This window comes from Malaclemys terrapin, chromosome 5 (assembly GCF_027887155.1).
Source record: "Malaclemys terrapin pileata isolate rMalTer1 chromosome 5, rMalTer1.hap1, whole genome shotgun sequence".
Taxonomy (NCBI): domain Eukaryota; kingdom Metazoa; phylum Chordata; order Testudines; family Emydidae; genus Malaclemys; species Malaclemys terrapin.
Window position 1 is genome coordinate 92,646,859 of NC_071509.1, and position 25,537 is coordinate 92,672,395.

Genomic DNA, 25,537 nt, shown 5'->3' on the forward strand with positions numbered 1-25,537 from the left:
ACATTTCTTAGTCCTTTTGCCACTTTATCCCTAATCTGAGAAAATAACAAATGCATTTAATTGATCCTCTTTGCTTGTGAGAATTTTGATACATACAAACACACGCGCGCGCACACACACACACACACAGAGATTTGCTGAACCTGAAATTTAATGGCTCAGAATCTGCAATATAAAATACAGAAGGAGCCCTGAAGCTGATGAAGTCAGTAGGGCTCTGCATGGTGCTGGGGACCACCTGTACACACCACATTGTAGGATCTGGTCCCTTATTAGTCATTTTAAATCATTGCCTGTGTAATTTCTGCAAATGTGTCAGTTTGTACCTTGTTTACAAGCAAATAATTGAAATAAAAATTCAAGCTGTTTTGATTGGACATATAGGTCACATGCTATGTTTCTGTTCTGAGTGGATGAGCATAACTCTTGGAATCAAGTTTCTGGAACAAATATTCATGTTTATTAATTTCAGAATTGTTTTCTGAAACTATTACTTAATATGCTACTTCGTGAGTTTTCCTGCCATTCAATTTGTTCACAGGAACATGCTCAGGAAATCCGACATTAAAAAGGTTGCAAACCCATTTCAAGCAAATTCAAATGAATGGCTGTGGAAAACATTTTGAAGTATTTGTCCAGTTCTAGTTCTCATTCACTAGTTAGTTTGTGCTGTGCCAGATGAGAGGGTTTTTTCCCCCAATTTTGTTGATACCCATTGATTCTGAACTCCTAGGTATTGCAATATGGGCACAGCAAGATTGCAGAGAGGCAGAACTATACGAGTATATTGTATGGAAAAGCAGCATCAACACAGCAAAAACGGAATATATATTTCCCCCCCCTTAGTTTTTTTCTTGTGGTGGGAATAGGTCATTTTGTAAAAATGTTTGACATTTGGACCTTTGTTAAAGTTACATTAACTTCTATATTTATTTTCCTTCCCAGAAAAAGATCAAGATAGAGTACCATTGTGGTGTTCATAGGACAATAAGACCGAGTGGGGTGTGTGTGTACTGAATTAATATAATCATTGAATGGGTATAAGAGAGACATCTACTGGCTGAACATAGAGATATTTCTTTAGCAGATTTATTCTCTGCTAGTATTAGTTCTCTTTCAGATGTGTTTCATTCTGGAATACAGACACAGGACAGGAAACAGTAAAACATACTTTGGGAAGTCCATTTGATCAAGTTGATAATTTTTCAAGAATTACACTCCACAGTAAGGAAAAGAATACATGCAACAAAAATAATAGCATAAGAATTAAAAATATCACCTTTTATGGACACAAATAACTGAATTGGCTAGCATCATAATTGATGACAACCTTTCCACTCTTTCTAGTGTATTTTGGAGGGTAATAATCCTTTTGCCAATTTAACTTACTGCCACGTTATACAATGTAAATAAATAATGCCATAAAAGGAAGAAAATGCAACTTAACTATGGTAGGTAGACATATATGCCAGAAAATGGGTTCTAGGCTTGAATTAAAAGGCAAGAAACATACCTAAGTGGGGGCTAGCTAATTAGCTTTTGGGTGAATAACTGCAGCTAGTTGGAATGCAGATTTTTCATTCAGCGGGGAATTCCATTAATTAAACAATGTTGTTCCAAATTGGAACAAAAAACCTAAAATTTCAAAATTTCCTGCAGAACAAAAATTTTGTAAGTTTTCAGTTTAGGACCACTGAAAAAAAAATTTCAGTAATGTTGAATAGTTATGTTTTGATAATGTCAAATATATATTATGTATAAATATTATTTAAGTTAATATAATATTAAAGTTAAAACAAATCAATTGAAATGAAACATTTTGACATTATCAAATCAAAATAGTAAGCTATTCTTTGATTCCTCCAATCAAGAACTTAGTCAAAATCAACATGTTCCCATGAAACACTTAATTTTGATAAAACTGCATTTTCTGACAGAAAACTATTTTGACCAGCTCTAAAAATAACATTTAAGAACTTCTTGTGAGATATTGCTTTCCACTCCCATTTCTAATTTGTCTTAGACAATTGTAAGCTCTCTGGGGCAAGGACTGATCTTCTAAGTGATTTGCCTGCAACGTCTCTGGTAGGACAATTCTTCATTCTATAAACTAAATAATCCCTATACCTATGCACCCCACATTTCACTGATGAATATATAATGCCTGTGCTGCCATTCTTTCATCACTACAAAAATCAGACCTAGATTGTGATAGACCAAGAAGGTGATTGGCACATTAGAAATACCACTTATTTGAATACTGTTAATTGAATACATTAACTGGCAAATTTTGAGTTTGTCAACCATCTAGTGTGTTTGTGTGGTATTCAGCAATCTCTATAGCTGATTGAAGAGTATTCATTGACTATATTGAACATATAATGACTATATTAATGGAATAATTTGAATATTTTTTCTAGTAATTAACAAACTCTGATAAATAGACAAGCTGACAGAAACAAATCAGAGAACCCACATTTTAAAAGCCTGGTTCTGCACTGTAGAGCCTTACATTATCTGTTTCTAGTGGTGGCCACAATATGCCAAGTAAGATACAAATACAAAAAAGAATAACCCACTTTTTAAGTAAACTAACATTACAAAAAAACTTTTAGTATAATTATAGTCTATATAAAATTATTACTATTCATAAAAGAAGAGCTGATGATAAACAAGTGTAAATTTAAATGCCAGAGGTAAAATTACCTCTAAACCATTCTATCTCAACACATTTCCATGGGACTATACCTTTCTATGAGAAAGAAGCACAGAGAATTGTTTCAGTTGCTACAGTAGTGCAGTTTGGAAGAAAGTTTCCGATCCACAAATAAAATAGTTCGGAAATGGGTTTTGCACCCTAAGAGGTTCTCTCGTTTTCCTGGGATGTGAAAAATAGCCACATTGGTCAAGGGTATAAACCATCTCTATAAATATAATCAAACTCCCACAGGGATAAAAGAGCCTGGGTAAATTTCCCAGAACAAAGTTCTTATAGTTCAAACCAGTGGCTCATCTGCCAGCTTGATCTGATTCTCTCTCCTGTTGGGTCTGCGGCTGTCTCATAGGTTTTTCTCTGTCCCTTTCCTTTAAGAATGGGGAGCTACTGCAATGACACTTTTTTTTTAGCCTTATGGAATTCAGCCTTTTTTCCTGTATGATGGAAGGTAAACCAAGAAAGAATTACTGTAAAAAATAAAGTGTGGTCAGTCATGTGAACATTATCCAAGGACATTCATGTTATAAAACGTGGTCAGATATTTCAAGTATGGGTGCCTAAAGTTAGACTGTTACATTCATATGTATATTTCTAAATAAAAGAGGCCTGGTCTTCAAGCAAGTGACTTAAAAATGGCAGCAGCTGGCACTCGTCATCTCTGGTGGGGAAGGCCAGGTGGGGAATAGGCCACTTTCAGTGCCTGAAAAGCTCTTGCAGAGCAGACCCTTTGGTTCTTCATATTGGCCCTTGTGTTTTCTCCCTCTGAATATTTCTCTGTGGTCTGAGGGTGCAGCCACCACACTCAGCTGGTTAACAGAGTTAAATTCGGCCATTCATGTTATGAGAGGCTACTTGAGTCAAGCACCAAATCTCCAGTTTGAATGTGCTAGCAGTGTTCATAGCTCTACCCTACCAGACCTTCAATGAGATGCCAATACTGTAAGTCTTCCAGGAGAGCTGTGACAGCTTAAACCAACCCATTACATGTCTGGTTGACTGATATTCTATTCCCAGACTGTAAACAACACATTCCAATAACTCAAAATGTCTGTTCTTATTCAGGTCAGGAATCCCACTTCTGCAGACCAGGATGTGACACCACAGCTGATCTCTTAACACCCCTTTGCTACAGCAGCTCATATACTTCTGGACAAGTGTGCAATTGGCCTTTTACCATACATAGATGTTCAACACCACCAGGGAGCTGAAAATTATGTCTCTACAGAGTGGAAGCATTGGTGAAAGAGTCCAACACACATAGAAATTCAAGAGTCCATCGCTGTACCTGCTTCCTTGTCCACTTGAGCATAGATCCTGGACCAGGCTCAACAGGCTACTCTGTCTTGTCCAGAATTGCTATAAGTATGCACCAGCTTGGCCTGATTTCCTCCCAGTGCTATAACTATGACAGTATGGCAGACAATAACTCATGTGGTGGAACAGTGCTCAACCCGACTTCTGGAGGGTGGTTTACAATGCCTAGCTTGCATTGATACAACCTGTTCTCTGGTTACAGAACCTAGACATCTGCATACAAGAGACAGAGAGAAGTCAAAGAAGGAAGCACATAGCATCTCAGTTGCATGCTGAAGATCACATGACACACCCATTCTTTGCCATCAGCCCACTCCTGTTCACTTGGATGTAAGAAAGCAATTATGCAAGGGGTTTGAGATGTCTGTGTAGTGAGGAGAAATGTCAACTGCTTAGCCTTTCCTACACTCACACCATCTCTGATCACACTTGTGCAATAAGTCAACCATCTTGTGCTATCTGCTGTCAAATAAGAATCTGTCTGAAAGATATCTAAGTGCTCAAAACCATTGTTACATAGCAGAAGTAAAGTTATATTACGGGTTTAACAGCATACAAAAGTCTCTGCTTAGTTAACCCCAGGGGAGGGAGTGTGGATGGGGAATACATCAGGCAAGGACCCCCGCTCCCATTTGCAGTCTAAATTTAATCTCTGCTTTCAAGGAGGTAGAGTCATGAGTCCACATATGCGGAAGCCTGAAGCTGCTCCTTTGATACAAACCTGCAGGGTCACTGAAATGGCCAGTCTGATTACCAATAGACCAAACACAAAAAGACAGAACAAGCTGCTACTGAAGGCTTCCTGCTGGGTCATAGGTCAGTCCCTGTGGAGGCAGGGATCCCACATGAGATCTATCATGTTTGTACTTTCTATTCTATAAAGCAGGAAAAAGCACAGGTCAGCAGTAATCAAACACTCATTGTTATCTGCTGGCTCTCTCATGGCATACATGATTTCAGTCTGGTTCCTAGTGAATGTGTACCTAACAAAACACAATTAATCAGCACAATTGGCACTAATTAACAACCTTGTTGGGAGTCTCAAAAGAGAAGCCAAGCACTGAGCTATCTTCTTGCCCACAGAGGTGGTCTCGCCACATATAGGAAGCAACACTTCAAAAGCGATATGGGGGAAGCTTGCTCTGCTACTGCCTATGCTGTACATATTTTATTGTTGGAATAAACAGAGAGCTCTAGACACCAAGGCTGTCAATCTGTCACCATTCATGGAGTACTTAAAATTTAAAAATAAAATAAAATCAGAAAGCTATAGCTATTGACATTGCACCCATCAGCAAAGTTGGTAGGGAAAGAATCTATGAATATACCTTGGGGTTGTGCTTTTGGGTCCAACTTGGTGCAGTTGAAAAAGGAATATTTTGGTTGGTGAAATCTGACCTCTTTAGGCAGGTCAACACACTATTACAAAGCAGAGTAAACCATGAATGATATCTGACAGTGAAACTTGGTATTCTAATCTGCCTTTCTGTGGAGCACTGATATGTAGGCCTAGTGATGTTTGTGTTAGCGATTTATTAACACATGAACATAAGTTTTGTTTTTTTTCAGTATCTCTCTTACCTCAGATATATAGCTGTGGAATTTGGGTGATACCATGTTGAAATTTGTTGTGGTCTGCAAATCCCTTAAAAAACAAACAAACAAACAAACAAAAAACCCACAATGAAAGAGTCAGTGAGCTGGATATCACAAGAGTAGTTGGTGTTTGATATCCTCATGTTACCGATTGCAGAAAGGAGGAGTTTATTAAAGAAAGTCAAGATCAAATTTCTGCGATGGGCCCATGACAGATGCCTCTGCTTACACCAGGGCTGAATTTGGTCCTCAGAGTTTCTGACAAACCACATACATCACAGCCAAAATGCACCACAAGAGTGTCAAACTTCGTCCAGTGAAAAGGGATGGATTAATGTTTAATTATGGTCAGTGGGCAAAGACATACGTTTTGCACTCCATACTACCCTCAAATCATAATGAGACTCTCACTGATGTCAAAGGGAGGTTTGCACAAAGATCAAGGGTAGCATCTGGCCTTTACTAGTAATAATCATATTGATTTAATTATAAATACAGAGAAAGTAGATGCATAATACTAATTTGTCTTAGTGTAACAAAGCACATGGTCCTTCAAAATAATGAATTACAATATTAAATTACACTTGCCAGGGCACTCCTATTCATTGTTGCCTAAAGGAAAGATTCAGATCAAATGAACATGTCTACTAAGGACTGTTGTGCCAGTCAGAGTGACCACAGTTGATATAGTATTTGCCAGGAAGTTCCTTCATTTAGCTCAATCTTGTAAATCCACAAACCCTAACTCTGCCTTTAATGGACATTTTGGTGACTTTTAATTGCAAATCTTTGGAACAACTGCCAGTCTGCTGTGCACATTTGGGTTAAATTAAGAGTAGCATAACTGCAAATATTCAGGAAATATTGTGTGCCCTTTTTATTCGTTACAAAATACCAGAGCAGGCTCAGAATAATAGTGTGGGAGGGAATAGGAAATGAAAAACCTTTGTTGCTATAGAAATGGCACTCAATTATTCTTACCTTCTTAAAAATGGCACATTAGCCCTTTATTTGCTTTGGCATGAGAAAACAAACCTCTTTATTTCTGCATATAGCAGGAATTTATCCATGTATTGCCACTCACACTTATCTCTGCAGGAAAGCTCATGATATACAAATGGTGCAGGAAAGCCAAGTTAAATTTTTCAATCAATCATTTTTATTTATGCGATGCAGAAACATTTACTGTTGCTGTCAAGCAAGCAAAAACTTTAATAAGGTGAAAAAGCCATATTAATTGATAAATTACAGCATAAACTATAAAATAGCCTATACTTTTTACAAACATATCTCCTTCCATTGTATGGCTCAGATGCTTAAATTGTTAAACACATTTAGAAAAAAATATGAAAATACTTTCCAGAACTGACCGAAATAGAGTATTAGTGCCAATTTATACTCTACACCTTATGAAGGTGAAATATATAGTACATATACTGAAAAAAAAAAAAAGAAATCAGTGTCTATATTAGTTACTATATAGTGGTATCCAAGATACCACAGCTATTTCCTATTCTAAATCGAGGGCAGAGTATTTCAAATATAATACTGTGATATAACCGTGGACAAATGTTGATTTTTTAAATGGAATCCATTATGAGTGTATGTAGTCAAGATAAAAACTTGCATCAGACAGAGGATGCTGTGCAAGCACAGTGTTTTGCCTTTTGTTTGAGAGTGGTAGGAGAGAAGGTGGTACATAATTCTATAATATTTTATTCTGAAACAAAATGGGCCTGACCACAATTAACCTACCCTGATACAAGTAACTCCACTGAAGTCAATTGAACTTTACAGGTGCACAACTGCCCTAGTGTGATATCATAATGAAGCCTAGGCTACCTTTTTGCTTAGTATGACCTCCTCTAGTTTATAGCTATTGCAAGAATATTTCTTCTTGATTCCAGAGGTTTACCTCACTGCAGGTCTTATTCTAATTGCTGAAAAGTGCAACTTAAATAACTATTACACATGAAGTTTTAATGCAACTGTTTGTCTTTGACTTTTGATATCAGTAATACCAAGGGATTGTAATAAATAGCCCTGGTCAGAAGTTGCCAGGTGAAATGATTTTCTATCTGAAAGTGCAGAGTAGTTTAAATTGAAGGGTTTCTGTATAGTGTACTACATGGGAAGAGGATCCAGGGTGGGTTAAGGGTTGGGTCAAGGAGGATGTTGTTTGTCCCTCCAACAGTCTTGTAGAGCTTGAGTCTGTGTTACCCTTCCTGCAGGCCCCTGTGGTAAGGAACCTCCCCTTTAAGTGGGGTGACTTAGAGGTGCAAATATGGCAAGAAGTAACTATTAGCATGACTCCAACGGAGTAGTGATGTCAGGAAGAGGAAACAGCAAAAGGGGCCACAGGCTGCAGGAGCACAGGACCTGGCTTCCCACTGATCCCCTGCGATTCTGGAAAAACCCAGATTCTCTGTGGAGTCTGGAGGCAGGTTACCACAGCTTTTTCTGTAGGGAACTAGCTCAATAGTAGGATCCAGAAGAACTCTTTATGGGGTAACTGGATGAAAATTGCTTCCCCCTAAGCTACCTCCCATAGGCCTTCCTGCAGCACAGGGCTACCTTGTATGTAGTGTGCATCATCTGAAGTTTCCACTTGCCAAACTCCTGGTTTTCTTATCACTTTGATCTTTAAAGAGATTATTGCAGAAATACAATAATACCTTAAAGCTGAAGAAATATTACTTAACACATTGGGCAAAATTCCCATTGGCTTTAATGGAACCAAGATTTTATGTGATGTTCATGATACCTTAATACAGTATCTTGCCACTGCTTTTCTTTAAGAATTTATATTCTTGGGGGAGGGGGGGAAATCTAATTTTCTTCTAAATGTCAAAGTCAGCTATTAAAATTCTGGCAAGTGTGATTCAATGCCAGATTTGATCAGATCTAAAATATCTGATAAGAATAGTATGATATTTATAGATAAGATGTTTTGATCTTTTGCATTTTAGGGGCTTTGAAACTATAAATCTTACCCTTATGTTTAATACTTTCAGGTCTGAGCAAGAGCATATGTTTTTGTAAAATATTACTATAGGTTTTTCTTCCCAGCTTATTGCATATTTGTATACTTTACACACCTCAATTTCATTCATAACAGTCCTACTTGAACTTTTATCAGTATTTCTTAAGACAGTTAGCTAAATAATGTTGGACCATACAAACTGGTTTGGCGCTTGTGTCCTGAACTACAGAGATCTACTGTATCCTACATTATTACATACTGCATTTAACAAATTTTAACATATCAGATCTAGAAGCTGTACATCTGATTAAAATCCAAACTATGTCTCTTAACCATGTGAATCCAAACATTGCAACATTTTAGGAAGATAATTTTTCACCATGCAGGCCTATCTTTAAACAAACAGATGAAATGGATGTTTCTAAAAGTAACAGATGATAATGAATAACTTCCATAAGTCGGATCATTCAAAGTATATGGAATACACTTTTGTAGCTCAGGCACACAACCTTACGGGAACAGTGTAGATATTGGTATGAGAATGAGGTTTGGTAAGATTTCTCATGCATCGCTCCAGTGTATTGTCAGGGGAAAGAAGATGCAGAAATAAAGTAATGCCATAAAGGAAGAGGGAGGCGTTCTATGATAACATCATGACTCAGGTCTACAGTGAGGTGTCAAATTCCCTCAGAACCTGAGAAGTGCAGTTATAAGACATTGCCACACTGCAAAATGTTTTATTCTGTAAAGTATCTTCATGAAAAGACAACCAGTTTGTCATTGCAATAGTCTTGACATTCTGTATTAAGCAAAAGATCACTTATTGCCAAGGCCCCTGGAAAATCTTAAATGATTTTCCACAATATCAGCACCTTTACCTGTTTTCTGGGGGGAAATTCATATTTTCTGTTTTTTTTTTTTTTTTTTTTAAAGTCATTTAAAACCCTTTCTGTTACAAAGATAGTCTGATTGTGTAAACATTTTTTTTTAAATAAAGTGTTAGAAATTATGACTGAAAAAGTGTGTCCCCCCCCTTAAAAATGGCAGGTTGTGTGAAAGGCTGTATTAGTAGGAGGATTGCCAGCAGATCAAGGGAAGTGATTATTCCCCTCTATTCGGCACTGGCGAGGCCACACCTGGAGTATTGTGTCCAGTTTTGGTCCCCCCACTACAGAAGGGATGTGGACAAATTGGAGAGAGTCCAGCGGAGGGCAACAAAAATGATTAGGGGCCTGGAGCACATGACTTATGAGGAGAGGCTGAGGGAATTGGGGTTATTTAGTGTGCAGAAGAGAAGAGTGAGGGAGGATGTGATAGCAGCCCTCAACTACCTGAAGGGGGGTTACAAAGAGGATGGACCTAGGCTGTTCTTAGTGGTACCAGATGACAGAACAAGGAGCAATGGTCTCAAGTTGCAGTGGGGGAGGTCTAGGTTGGATATTAGGAAACACTTTCACAAGGAGGGTGGTGAAGCGCTGGAATGGGTTACCTAGGGAGGTGGTGGGATCTCCATCCTTAGAGGGTATAAGGCCTGGCTTGACAAAGCCCTGGGTGGGATGATTTAGTTGGCGTTGGTCTTGCTTTGAACAGGGGATTGGACTAGATGATCTCCTGAGGTCTCTTCCAACCCTAATATTCTATGATTCTAAGGGAAAATTATATTCAGTTGGAGGGAAATTTACTGAAAATTCTATTCAAAGTGAAGAAATTCATTTTGAAATTTATTAAAAAAAATCCTGACATTTTGAACTAAATTTAAAAAGGTTTTTCTAATTTTTTTGCACAAACAAGAATTCCAAGCAGCTCTGGTTGAGATAGGTTTGTTTGGGAAGACAAACAGCAAACCGGCTCCTCATTCAATCATTTCAATGATATTGAAACTCTAAGGCTTAGCTGAGACCTTTCCAATTGCTAACATTATCAAATATGGGAGGATCGAAGAGGGTGGGTGGCGGGAGGGGGAAGGCTCAGCTAGCTGGAGTCACAGAACAGGAGCAGGTGCCTTTCCCACCTTGTTTTATTAGCAAGATCATACAGTGGACCTGATTCTGATCTCACACCATATTAACACTGAGTGCTGAATCAGGCCCAGCAATAAGAGCACAGTCTTGATTTGGCTTTAACAACCAGGATAAGAAAACTCCCAAATTGCTGAGGTTCTGCCTGATTGATGGTTTTGGGAGTACTCCCTGCTCAATCTGACCATGCCCAGAAAGGAACACTCATCTCATACGGTCAGACCGTTAGCAAAAGAACATGCAGCCTTAACATTAGCTTAAATTCAAAAAAGATTCTGGCATATTGGCAAATTTTGTTTCCTACTTAGAAAGATGTTGCATCATACAACCCCTCTCCCAAGTGGCAGCTGCTTTGAGGAGCTGCAGTGAGTCAGTTTCCTGTTAGAAGAAAAACTGGTGACACAGACTCAAAGAATTTTCTGAGTCTATTTTTATTCACAAAATATACACAAGTCCTGTTTACCTTGAATAAAAACCAAGAACAGCAAAAACACACACCAATTCTTTTTGCAGAAACTCCAGCTAAAACACCACTGTGTCCAGACCTGCAGCCAGACAACAGCCACTCTGACCTTTGGTCCATGTCTCCTGCTTTTAGCCTGCTGCTTGTTTCTGCTCAAGATGCCACCTAAGCTCTCACTGGGAACGCACCACAGCTCAAAGTCAAGAATATCCAGAGTTATAATAGTAAATATAAATCTTCAAGACGTAAATCAGCCCCCAATTATACAGCAATTCCTATGTTCCTAATATTGAGCATAGGCTAATTCGGCTGGGTTTTAAACTGCTAGGCAGCTTTCAGATTCTCCATCCAGACTAAAAGATCCAAGCACTTTGACTCTCTGGGTGAGAATTCTTTCCCCACACTTGTCAGTCTATGTTTACCACTTTCTGTAGAGAATTTCATATCATGTAGACAGATCAAAGTATTACTTTGATTACCAAAAATGATTTTTTTCAAAATGTATGTAAAATGGAGTTGCAAGTATGTCAGAGCTTACAGAGCCAAAGGTCTGAAATATTTCAATGCATCAATACATAAGCATTTAAGATAGTCCACTTTTTTATGATACAGTTAACAGATCTATAGATTTAAAATGAAACTCTAATCGTAAGTTGCCAATATTTGCCATAGATTACTGTTTGTCTTGTAGCCATTCATGGTTACACTTCACAGCGTAAGAACAGAGAAATTAGATAAAGGCATACAATACTTTGCTGGAAAATTGCAACATAACACTACTTTATTTTTCAGAAGTCAGTGTACACAAGAACTGCAAAACAGAGAAACAAAACAGGCTGCTTCCTAAAACAGAGGGGCACAACTCGCCCCATCTTCCTTTAAACAAACTGGCTCTTTTCAAACCATCTCACATGCATTGTTACAGAGCCCTCTAGCCTGCAAGCAGGACCTGGAAACCCTCTGCTATGTGCAAAAAGAATAGGAGTACTTGTGGCACCTTAGAGACTAACAAATTTATTTGAGCATAAGCTTTCGTGGGCAACAGCTCACTTCATCGGATGCACGTGCCGTAGTCCACGAAAGCTTATGCTCAAATAAATTTGTTAGTCTCTAAGGTGCCACAAGTACTCCTGTTCTTTTTGACGATACAGACTAAAATGGCTGCTACTCTGAAACCTCTGCTATGTGGTGAACTCACCACCAGAGAGCCCCTCATGTCAGGGCAGTGTTGCAGGCAATCTTTCACTGCAGTGCCCTCTTATCAGTCCTGGTTCCACAACAACCTGCTGCTTCCATGGCTTAGCTCTCACACCAGATCACCTGTCAGACCCTTTCCAGGTATCACAGGAAAATCTAAAGACAGAATGCCCCAAAGCTTAGTGGTCTCTAAACCCAGCCCTCAGTCTCCATCTGAAACTTGTGGGATTTTGGCCTGGTTCACTTCTGATGCCTTTATTTCCACTCTTGGTCTGGGGAAAAGGTAGGAGAACCCAGGCCCGCCCTCTCCTTTTAATTCTAGCCTAGGAACCTTGTTTTAGGCAGCAAAGGACAATTCCTTCAATCCTTTCACCACTTCCCTGGGCTGCTCCTATCTTTATTCGGATTGGCGGGATCATCACCAGATCTGCAAACTGCTATTTACACCTTGGGTTTTGATGCCTCATGGCATCTTCCCAGCTAACTACAGAGATGCTTCCCCAAAACCACTCAGCCCGTCTGGCAGCAGCTGGGTTGTATTTCGAACACTGTCTCTGTCTCATTTTAAGGCAGGCAGTATTTTCCTCTTTCAGATAGGAGATGCTCCAGCTCTCTTCCATGGTGCTGGGATTTAGGCTAGCTGCAGGGCCTTGGCTGGTTTGGCCTTCAGCTAGCCTCTTTTCCCCAATTAGCTTATCAGTTGGGTAGTTTCAGCAGGCAGCCTTCTCCTGCCAGTGTGCCTTGTTACAAGGGAGGAGACATAATATAAGCTGGTTCCCCTCCTAAAACTCATCCTTATTGACAGGGAGAAGGAAAGCCCACTCTTTAAGACTCCAGGTCCCAGACAGTACTGGGATTCTTCCCAAACACTACTTATTGCCAGGAGCATTTCCTCTCCCCCAGTATTTCTTGTGTCTTTGTAGATCAAACATCCGAAAATATTAAAGGAACCACGCCATGTGTTGGGGTTGGGCTGTGCCCAGGGCACAGCCACCCTTAAGGGGCAGCTCACCCATCTCACACACCCACTCTTAAAGCAATAGCTTGCAATTCCACAAACAGTCCTCAATATACTACATACAAGAATTACAAACAATCACTTTAAGTAGCAGGTCATTCATACTTAGTTTAAGTTTCCATCACTGTTACTCTACAAAGTAACCTGCAATTTGTCCTTAACATAGAAAAAGTATATGAAATTTGCAAGTGGCATTGCACATTGGTGAAAAATATTTGTCATTATAGCAGAACACAAGATAGCTGAATCTTATATTTCAATAAGAACTGAACAATAATTAAGATAAGGCTGATTCAATGAAAAAGGACAAATTTAATCAAGTATGTATTAAATGAATGGTATTTGACGAGCTCTACTCTTGATATGTCCATGAAAATTAGTGAAAAGTAGAGAGAGTACTTTTGACATTGTTAATAAAAACAGAATGCCCAAATTACAACTGTGTCCTTAATGTCATTTTCATAGACTGACTATCAGACCAATCACTATACATAAGTGGTATGGTCAAAAATCTAGCTAATGAAAGTATGTTTATATGTGTAATATTCCTGTATCCTTATCTAAGTTGTTAGGCAGACAACTATGCCTGGTGTGGTTCAGATTAGTTTTAGTCCATAAAACCAAATGGGTATTTATCAACCAAATAGACAACATGAGCTAATTATGTTTTTAATATACTGCAGAAAGGAAGTGAATGAAATTCTAATTATTCTAGATGTTGAGCATGCCAAAGTAATGAAAAGTTATTTTTCCTTCAGGAAACTGAAAGGCAACACACTGAGCTCATTTCAGGTTTCCACAGAAATGGAGTGAAATGGGAAACATGTGGCACTTAGTGATGAATACAAAGCATTATGAAATCTCATCACATCTATCTAAACAGAGAAATAATGAACTATAAATCTTTCAGGTAACAAAGGGGGATGAATGCAGGAAATTTATCAAGTAAAGCCTTTATGGCATCTCTTAGTAGTAATCGATAAAGGGAATGTTATTCATATCTGTATATGGCTGAGAATTTTTATTACAATTTTTTCCCTTTTCCAGAGGAAACCTTGATTATTCATGTTTTACTTATTTCTTAAAATGAATGTTTGGCACAACTTGGGAATTGTATTTAGTAAATTTGTGAAGTTAATGCTTGCTTACAGAATACGAGATATTTAAGAAAACCAGAAATTTCAACAATGCAATTTTAAGCAAAAGTTGACAACTTCAAATGAACCTAACATCAAATTATAGGCCAGAAAGAATTAGTATTATTAATCACTATCATGTAGAGACAAAAGAATTGCAAAATAGAAATATATAGCAGTAGCAACCAAATGAGGATGTAGGATGTCCAGAAGCAAAGCATGATTTGAAAGTTGGGCCAGCCAGATTCTGGCCTTGTGTGTTCACGCACAATTAGATTTAGTAGGACTGCATATGTCTATTCACTGCCAAAATATAGCCAAATGTATCTTTATTTATATGGTACACTGTGTTTGTGTGTAAAGATCTTTAAAATCTCTCTTCAAATATATAACTGATCACTGCACAACTTATGTATTGCTAGTATCATAAAGGGTTCTCATTAAATGGTGCTAGTATCAAACAGTTATCTGTCATCTATTCTTCCTGGTTTTGTGCAATCAGTAAGAACACCAGAAATATAACCTATATTTGCTCCTGTGTGTATCAAGCACAGTGAGCCTGATACATATTTGGAATATCCCTAGAACAACCTTCCAACAATAACAATGTTGGTCCTCAATGAGCAGCCCACTGACTATCTCATTGTCCAATATGACAAATTGGTTCAAAAAGGTTCTGTGTGTTTATGACTGAACAATATGACTGTCTAAATAGTCTTAAACAATTTAACAAAAACAGCTTCCCTTTTCCACCTCCAACCGCCATGCCTCCATTTCCACTCAGCCACACATCATTTATACTAATAAAGCTTCCTGCCACCCTTGCAGCTCCGCCATATCTTCTAACCTCCATCCCAATTTCTTATTTTAATCTTGATTTAGAAAAGTACAAAATAATTAATCTTGCTTTTCCATTTGACTTGCAGCTCTTCACACCACTTCCAACAGAACAGATGCATCGCTAAGTAGCCCAGAGTGTTCCATATTCAAGTGATAAATTTCTTACACATGGCACTTAGCAGCAGAAATTCATAGAAAAAGAAGAATTTAGCATTTACTATATACAGCGCTTTATATCTTCAAGTAAGTAGTCGTGCCTTAGTTTAATAAAATACAAATTAGATGGCCTTTTTAAAATTTCTTTCATATTTTCTGTGATGGAAAAGGATAAAATGGGTGGGTTTCCTCTGTCCTTCAACATAATCAGGTTCCCTCGTTAATACTGTAGTTCACTCATGCAGAAATGAGATTATTACATTTTCAAACTGTCTCTGACAGTCGTTGCTACCAAAAGCTTCAGGTGAAGGCGCAAGAAACACCATAATAGTTGTGGAAAGAAACTGAAGATTCTTCCCATCTCCAGACAGTGATTTTGCTTTGAAGCATGGTGTCTTTTAACCCTTTTACATTTATCATATCTAGACACAACCTTTTCAAACAAGTTCAGGAAGATTGAAATGAGGGCATTTATTTCAGCTCACTGCAGAAAGTGGATACAGCCATAAAAGTTTAGACCTGGATCTGAACTTCCCAAAACTCAGGGAGATAGATCACCTCAAACAAGATCCTGGATACAAAACAAAATGTAATAGTAGAATTAAGGTATATTTTATGTTTGTAGAAAAACATCTGCAGATTTTTATTTTTCCAGGAACCACAGCTCCTTTTTAACAGTATGTTAGGAGAATAAACATAATATTGATTATGAAATCAGGGAATTTCTCACAGGAATTCAGAGTAGTGATTGCTTCAGGACCCTTTACTTTCCATAATCCCCATGATTTTCATATTTTTTTAAACTGTGCCTTGTAACATGTCAGGATCTCTAACATATAAAGCAACTAGAATGAGATTTTAATATTTGCATGGTTACCACTCCTCTGTTTATTCCACTTTACATTAAGAGAGAGAGAGAGATTTATTTATTTATTGGAAGGTATAATCTGCAGTTTATTTTTGCAATATTAAGTTTTAAATCATAAGCTATAAACATGAGCATGAAATCAACACATGCAAAACACCACAGCATTTTGAAGGGGAAAATACCTCCAAGGCCCTGTGTGAGACTGAGATAACTCCAATACTTATAACACCTAACGGCACAAATCGGCTTTGCTTTCCCCTCACAACTTTATAATGTACCCAATATCCTGAATTGCCATATTGCTTAATGAACGCATGACAACTTAATTTTATGTCTGGAATCACAAAGGTGGTGAGATTTGGCATAGATCTATACATTTCCCCGGATGGATAAAATTAGCAGACTCTCCTAACTCTGTTGGAGGGAGACTTCTATCACATATGAACTCACACAGGCACTGCCTCAGAGTATTTGTAAAGTCAATGACTTTAGAACTTATCTGCTTTACCAAAGGCCTTAAATCTTTCATACCATGGTTACTTGCAACCTCAAAGATGCTGCAATCATGTTCCCATGTGTCAGTTTGATTATCTAGTTTCAGGTAGTGATGGATGAGCAGAAGATCAAGCCGAAGGGGAAGATTAATGCCTGTCAACTTTGTAATGTGACCCAATTATTTTTTTAAAAAGAACCTTAATCTTTACTACTATGGATGGAATTGAGTAGCACACAAGCAACTAATGCTGGATGTCTGAGTGGATTACCAAGGCAGACTGTAATAGAGTCTCTCACATTTTTAATTCAACACAGCAATTGCAGACTTCTCTACTCTCTCTATAACTAGACCTTTCCTAGGAGTGACCCGAAGGCCTCTTGATACCAACTGGCACAGGCTATACGGGTACATAAGGGTTACAGAAATCCCTCGATCTGGCAACTACTTACTAGATTATCAAAGAGTGTCATGGAAGATCTCTAATGAAAGCTTGTATCATATTGGTCATCATAATCTTTGAGATGTATGCAAAATATGTGAAGAGTTGTGTATACACACACATAATTTTGTTCTTTAAATCTGAGAGTCAAGGCAAGTTACCAAAAGATGATCCACATAACCCTATCATGCAGGGAGAAGAGATGCTTATCTCACTCTGGCTGGTCGTATGCAAATGACTATTGTATAGTTCACAATGAAAACCCTAGTACAGTTTGAGCAAAATGCTAAAATTAGTAGATTGCGGGGGGCTGGAGGAGAAAAAACAAAAAGCAGGAGTTATCCTGTTTAGGAGTAAGGTAATCAACTTCTGAAACTATATCTGGGGTACAGATGTCCTCACAGACTGAAGGAATAACTGAGTTCAAGCCAACCCACCAATGGGTTTGATCTATTTAGATGGGATCTCAACCATCCTGGTTGAAAACGCTGGGAAAAGGACTTGAGGTAACCTATCTGATAGGAGATAGGGAAATGCCTTGTTAGTTAAGTTTAGGCTTCAGAAAGCATGTTATGATTTTGTCTTGTATGTAACCATCCCCAGTATTTTCACTATCACTTGAATCTCTGTTCTTTGATTATTTAAACCTATTCTAGTGTGTTGTGAGTTAACTGGTGACCCTGGGTTGAGTCTTACAAACTGGTGTGTACTATTCCTTTGGGAATAGCAAGTCTGGGAGTCCTGTGAGTGTTCAGTGGAACTGGGGCTGAGCACTCCAGAAGGATTCTCTGAGGACTCTAGGATTGGTTTGTGCCCATTGCTAACCCATACAGAGAACTCGAGGCCTGTGGAGCCCTGGAAGGCAGTGTGTGTGTTGCCAGAGGCTGGTGGTTTCATGGAGCTGATCCCACAACAGGCAAAGACAAGACTTCTTCATGCTAAAGGCAGATAGTGGTGAGGTGCCTCACAACTCCAGGTGCCCCTAGGGCATGTGCTGCTCTGGTAACTTCCCCACACAGTAGCAAAACTCTTTAAATAGTTATATTGCACATCCAGTTAGCTCAATCTTAGTACGTCGGTACTGATATTTCATTGCAAAAATGGAGAATGGTAAAGAAATAGTGTTTAATCAAATGGCCAGGACTTTTACAAAGCCAATGAAATTGGGCAGAATAGTAACGTGCAATTTTTTTTTAAAAAATTGTAAGATGTTTCTTTATCCCTAATGCTGAAGCACATGCACACACACAGCTCTAGCAGCAATCAACTGCCTACATTATTGTGACGCTGTCTTGAGGTGCCAAGGACTGAGTCACCTGTTACTCTCCTGCCTCCACTGAGAAGATTTGCTTAATCTTAACTGCTTAAATGGATGTCAGCTCCCTGACACCACCACTCTCCTCAGGGCTTTGCCTATCCTTACTTTGCTTTGCAGGTTAGTAACTGGTGCACCCCAATCTCCAAGCTTCTTTGAAATCTTTCCCTGTAGTATGCAGCCCCTGTGACTCACACAACTTACCTGGTAGGCTGTCCCCAGAAGACAGTGCATACACCAGCTTGTTTGATTTAACGGAGGATCAGTTCCAATGTAACATAGCACTAATCATTGATAATCAACTTATTTATAGTGGAAAACAAAGGCTAAGATTTAAGAGATAGTGAGTTATGATAATGGAAACCAGGAATGGTTACATATAAAACAAAAATAAAAAAAATGCAAACTGGGGTCTACACTTATCAGTGGTTACCTTTCCTATTTAATAAAGCAGATTTCCTCCAAGAATTCAGTCTTTTACAGAGCTATCTGGTTTTCAGGGAAACCAAGATCCAAGAGTTCATGAATACATCCTTGGCTCTTCATGGGGGTTTCCTCATTGAATGGATAACAAAATGTCTCCTCAAATTCTATTTATATTCTTCAAAGAAGATTCCTCCCCTCCCCCCGTCATTTAAGATCTCACATGGCATTCTTTATTTTAGACATTTTAGATAAATATTATGACAGCAGCGTGATAACTGAAGTGAGTTTGTAAGGCCTGATAAGAGTTGATGTTTAGAACAGTGAATGCTGACACAAAGGCTCATGATACCTGCTGGCAATTATGCATATGCTACCCAACAGAAAAGAAAGAAAAGGACTATATGGCAGAAATAGAAGAAATGGAGGTCCCCTATCCTATTTATTTTTTCTCATGCTCAAATCATCCTTAGTTTTTCTGCCTCTTTCTGCTGCTCCCCTGAGTGCATCATTCTGGATTAATAGTTTCCAGTTCAGTACAGCAAGAGGCTAGGTGATTATTATTATTAGATTTCTAAAGAAGACATTCTAGCCAAGGCTTCTGGTCCTGCTTTGAGCAGGGGGTTGGACTAGATGATCTCCTGAGGTCCCTTCCAACCCTGATATTCTATGATTCTATGGTCCCTTTTCCACAAATTACAAAAGCAAAAATAGATCTCCATAGAACACCAGGATCTCTCTTATTCTCAGAAGCCCATATCTGCAACAGCCTGCATAAACAGAAGCACATTGTAGCATGCTCTGAAGGCAAATAGACTTGTGTTATTTTATATCATGGAGGAAGCCTGTCCAAGATCAAGAGCCCTCACAATGAATGCTCTACTGTCAGTCCCATGTTCTAAAAACAAACAAACGAACAAAAAACCCCAGCACATACACACACAGAAGTGGGAGCCAGCTCGAATATCTTTACCTATTTCAACTGCTGCAATATGGTACAGAGAGTAGGATGGTCTCTCAATTATTAAGGTCCCAACCTATTTAGGGCTTTATAGATAAAATCCAGCACCAACACAGCCAGTGCAGGTCATGGAGCACTATGGACCTGTGCTGCCACTAAGATGCACCATTTAATGAGTAGACTGTAGCATTCTTTACAGTTCTTGATTGACCTAAAGGATAGCCTTGTGTGCAGTGCACTGCAGTAGTCCAATCTTGAAGGGACAGAGACATGGATCACAGTAGCGTGGTCCCTGCATCAGAAATAAATGGTTGCAATCTCCTGGCCAGGTACAGATAATAAAAAGCATTCCTGTCCTCTGCTTCTACATGATCACCCAACAGCAGCTGGGGATGCAAACAAATTGCATACATGTCTTACAAATGGTAGGAACACACATTAAATCAAAAGGGAGAAATATCAGCTTTGGTTGATCATCTGGTTACTTACCCCAAGCTATGCATCATCATCTCAGACTTATCCACATTGAACTGCAGCCAGCAAGCTCTCTTCCATGTCTCAGTCAGCATCATTAGCTTGATCAGGAGTGTCATCTATCAGCTCTGTGTTCTTGAGGAATCAGGGTGCAGTAACCAGCCTGTCAGACTCACAAAAGAACTCCCCTGCCACAGCCTCTGCTTGAACCAAAGCCAATCAGAAGAAAGACGTACTAAAAGCAACGAAAAGGTGGTGGAAGACGCACCTAAACCCCTCCAGAAAAGGGTGACAGGATTAAGGAAACTCCCCTAGCCTCATCTGCATCAAAGATGGAACAGGGAGTCATCTCCATTAGCATACAGAATGGAGAACACAGATTCCAAGGCAAGAACTGCACTGAACTCTGGGACCAGAAAAGCAGGAAAGCACTGCATGATGGGGAATCTCTGCTCAGATGTTAATGAATCCATACCTGCACACCCCCAGCTCAGTAGTTATCAGACCAATTCAATAATAAATCCTTTACTGGTATCCAAAAAATGGAAGCTACCTAATTAGATTGTGAGCTCCCTCAAAAAACCACCACCCATAGCCTGAACAAAACAACTTTGGTATACTCCCTTGAGCCATCGGTTTACTCATAAACAAATCTAGTGTTCTCCCTTGAACCATTGTTCTTTCCCTACAAAAACCCCTACCCACACTCAAATAAGTGCTCTGATGCCTGGATCCAACATCTGTACCAGTTCCATTGGACTTGATCTTCTCCTGACTCATTGTGCTGGGGGCCTTGCCTGTCTCCAGCACTCCAGACCCTCAGCTACCACCACCATCAGGGAACCCTGATCAATTCAAGCTTCATGAGTGGTGAGAACCTAACTTTCTCTCTCTCTCAGTATAGCCTTCTGACCCTGACTTGTGTCATCAGTTATAGTTTTCTAAACCTGACTTTTGTATTAAAATTTAAGTTAGATTTAATATGATAACTGTTGTGTTCGTTTGACTCCCCTTGTATGGTTATTACCTGGCAATAAATAACTTTCATGGGTAAACTGGTTTATTCTCTCTCTCTCTCTCGCTCTCTCTCTCTCTCTCTGCAGCAACGCTCCTCATACCTAAGCTAAAGATCCCTGCAGCTCCCAAAAAACCTGTGGGGTTTTCTCATCAAGTGGGTTACTATCAGAACAACTGTAACATGAAAGTGGGGATAGGGACGTGCTGAACCTGGGGCATATAAGGGTGGCAGCTTGAAAGTGCTGCTCGACCCAGCCTGCTCAGGCATACTCTATTCTGGAGTGGTGCCCATGGCATATGAGGGTGACAGCTTGGAGGTGCTGTTTGACCCAGTTTCCTGAGTCCAGGGACATATAAGGGGTCAGCTTGGGAGTGCTGATTAACCCGGTCCTCTCAGACACGCTCTGTTAATGTGTGTTTGTCGGATTCTGAGGCTGGAAGAACCCAGCCCTGGGGAACCTAGATACTGTGGGATAGCTCCATTGGGAGAGAACTTGCAGAAGGGAGAAGTAGAGCTCCATATGAAAACACAAGTGACACAAGCAGTCATTGATAGAAGTACAGAACCCCTCCCCAGAAGAGTAATCCTAAATAATGAGCATACCCCAAAGCAATGGGCAAATCTGGTAACAAGAGAGACAGTGCTACAGAGCTCAGTGCTACCAGCATACTGAAAACACTGAAGCCCATGTTGTTATTGTATAAAACACACACACAGTCAGTCTGTTAAAAGATTACAGGGTTGAACTTCCATTGATGCCTTTCTGGAATATGTAACAATAATTTTCACTTTTATAGGACTTATCATCTGAGTAATATCAAAGCATATACAAGAATGTTCATAACATATGAAAATAATTCTCAAAACATCTGTGAGGTAGGTTTTTCTTCTCTATTGCAAAAGCAATGCAATGCCAATATACATTATCTACATCAACAGATGGGAGCAGCTGAGTTCTCAGCATTTTTGAACTCAGTCCACTTATTTATGTGCCTAAATAGGAACTTAACTTTAGGCACCCATTTTTGAAAAATCATGGCCTTTCTCTATATAAACCAAAAAAATTAGAGGTATCAGAAATTGAATGGACAAGCAACAATATTTAGTCACTGAGCATTGTAAGTGAGGAGTTGTAAAGCTGCTTTATTGGTAAAGGACCTTAATCATAAAACCGAATGTTGTCTGCTTATGGTGCAACATTAATCTCAAAACTCATGTAGTTATTTTGTTGCTATCTAATAAAAAAATTGTCACGGGTCCAATTAATAGCATGTTATCTATTTCCTTTCACATGGAGATTAATTCAAAGAAAATGTAAAGCGCCTTATATCCTTGTCGATGTTGTAATAACACCTTAAGGGCTGGTTGCAAATATTCTGATGAAACACTCTTTTGTCCAAATTTGCTGATTTGGCAATATTGGAAGTGGTCCAATTTTGCCCAGGTTTGACAGAACCCTGGTTTCCACCTAATTCCTCAGCAGCCCTCCTGGCAGATAGCTGGGAAAACCCAGGGCTTCCAGTTCCAGGGCCCCAGAGCAGCCAGCCATGGGGACTGCTTTGAGCCAAAGACCCCGGGGTCCACTACTCTAGACTGCCTGAGGGCTCCATTCCCTTTCATGGAGAATTTGAAGAAAAAAAAAATTGGTTTTCATCCCTAATAGGAACACAAGCAAATTTTGAAATATCAACATTTTTACAAATCCTAAATTCTTGGCTAAATTTGGCACTCCCTCAACGAAGGTGCTTATCCAGAAATTTTCAGACTTCATTGCCTAAACTTATTCAGGTATCTAAATATGGATTTAAGTGCCTAAGTGGCCCTGCATTTTCAGAGATACTGAACACAAATCTTTAACATTCAAGGAAATGGGAACTGCTCAACACTTACGAGGGGAAAAAACAAACAAAACCCCACAATCCAGACCACTTCTTTAAAAGCTTAAACATGGATTTAAACATTTAACTTTAGGCACCCACTTTTGAAATGTTTAAAATATCTTATATTTTTCTCCACAGAAGAGTGATAGTGACCTCTCTGTTTATTATTGCAATGTGATAAAATATCATATCACAGACTGAAAAACTACACAGCTGAGCTTGTGCTTATGTCTCTCACTAGAATGAAGACCACTATCTGCTTCACATAGAGGGGGATACAAAAAGCCAAGTCAGCTGGAAACAAGAGTAAAACAGCTATTTGGAAGATGTAGATTGTTTCCATTACAGAATGAACCATCAAATATTTCTGTTGAATAGTCAAATCAATTATCTCAATTTCTAGATAAGGTTTGATCCATTTCCAAAGTAATTATGTAGTCAAAGATATTGGACCTGATGCTTTCCACTTTGAATCCAGTGACAAAAATCCCTGTGGTTCAACTCCATTGTTAGTAACCTGCAGTGGTACTCATCTTTTATGGAAAAAAGGATAGAAATTTATTCTCAGCAATCCATTTCATGTCTGGTTAATCCAAGCCTGGATTTAAGTAGCTGCTATGATGCACAGGCCATGTTCCTCAGTCTGTAAGCTACAGGTTCTACTGTGTGTCCACCATACTGAACGAAATTCTTGTGTTTTGATTTTACATGAAACCGGTTTCTTCTCTATTGCAAGAGCAATGCAATGCCAGTATACAGTATGTTACATTATCTAAAATCACCATAGTTATTTTTCTATACTGTCTTTTTTCATTGTGTTACCAATGTCATCATTTTGGATGTGAGACATTTTAAATTAATGTCTGGCACATAGTATTTGAAAGTATTTACAACTTACCAAGATGGTTGGGTTTGTGCGTGTTACTGGAGTGTTTTTGAATATGCTGACAGTATACGTTACATTTGAGAACGTGGAAAAATGAGAAACCTACTGTATAAATCTGACCTGTTCATTGTGACAGGCCAAACAAACCTGAAAGCCTTTTAAAACAAAAACACACAATAAAAAACACCCTTTCCTCTATCAAACAGTTACTGCCCTAGGTTTTTTTTAAGCTAATAACCCGGAAGGCTGTCTCTTGAGGTTCCCCACCTCCCCCAATAAAAGTGACTTTAAAATAGCAATACTAGTTCCCTTGCTTCTAGGAGAGCTCTCAATGCCACTAGCTACCTACAAGTTTGTCCATGCTCTAAGGAAATAGAGTTATTATCTCAGCATGGTTTGCCAGCAGTCTGGACTACAGTGTTGACTACCCTGGGGACTACAACTCCCAGCTGCTCTGTTTTCTTGGTTCAGTGACAGAGGGGCATGTAGAAAGAACCTTTATTCAAATGGAAGAGGGTGTTCCAATCTGCTACGCACTTGGAATCCACTCTTAGACCCTAAGCCAGGTAAATTGTCTGGATTTTTCCTCCTAACTCACAAGCTGCCATCCCAAGCCAATTTCTTGTCCTTCAGCAATTGTGTCCTTTGTCCCACAGGTATTTTCTGCAAGGAAACTTCGGAACAGGGTTGTGCTGGCTGTGGAGGACCCCTCCAAGTGTGGCACATTGCTTTACAATCTGGTTGATTATATTATGCTTCTGAAGTTGGATAACTTCTGTCTAGGTAAACAATGGGTCTGAGATATCAGCTCAAAATTTAAGTCAAAATTTTATGAAGTGATTTGTCATGTCCCAGCAGGAAAAAGGCTTCATATCCTAGGCTACAAATGAACATTAACATTAAAATAAGCACTTCACAAAACTGACTTTTTATGCACTTGAATATTGAGCTCATGCATTGAGTACTTGAGTATTTGGCGCTCAACTCTTTTGAAAAAAATCTAGCCCTGTAACAGATTTAAAAAAAATCCTCACAAAAGAAAATCATACAATTCATATAAAGGAAAACAAACAGTGTGAAGTATAAAACTTAATTTATGTGATGTGACCTGGGGATTCCATCCAGTTCCTATTGGACAGGTGTCCCTATCACAAAATATAGAGTAGCTAATGGCACTGATGATCACCATTTTTCATAGTCTCACAAGAAAAGTCATGGACTAAATGGAAAATGGAGCTACCTTCTTACAACTAGAAGTGGACCCTGCAGATCAGAATTGATGCATATTGGCAGCAGGATTGAGGTGAAGAAGCTTACCCATGTTATTTCTGTTGTGTGAA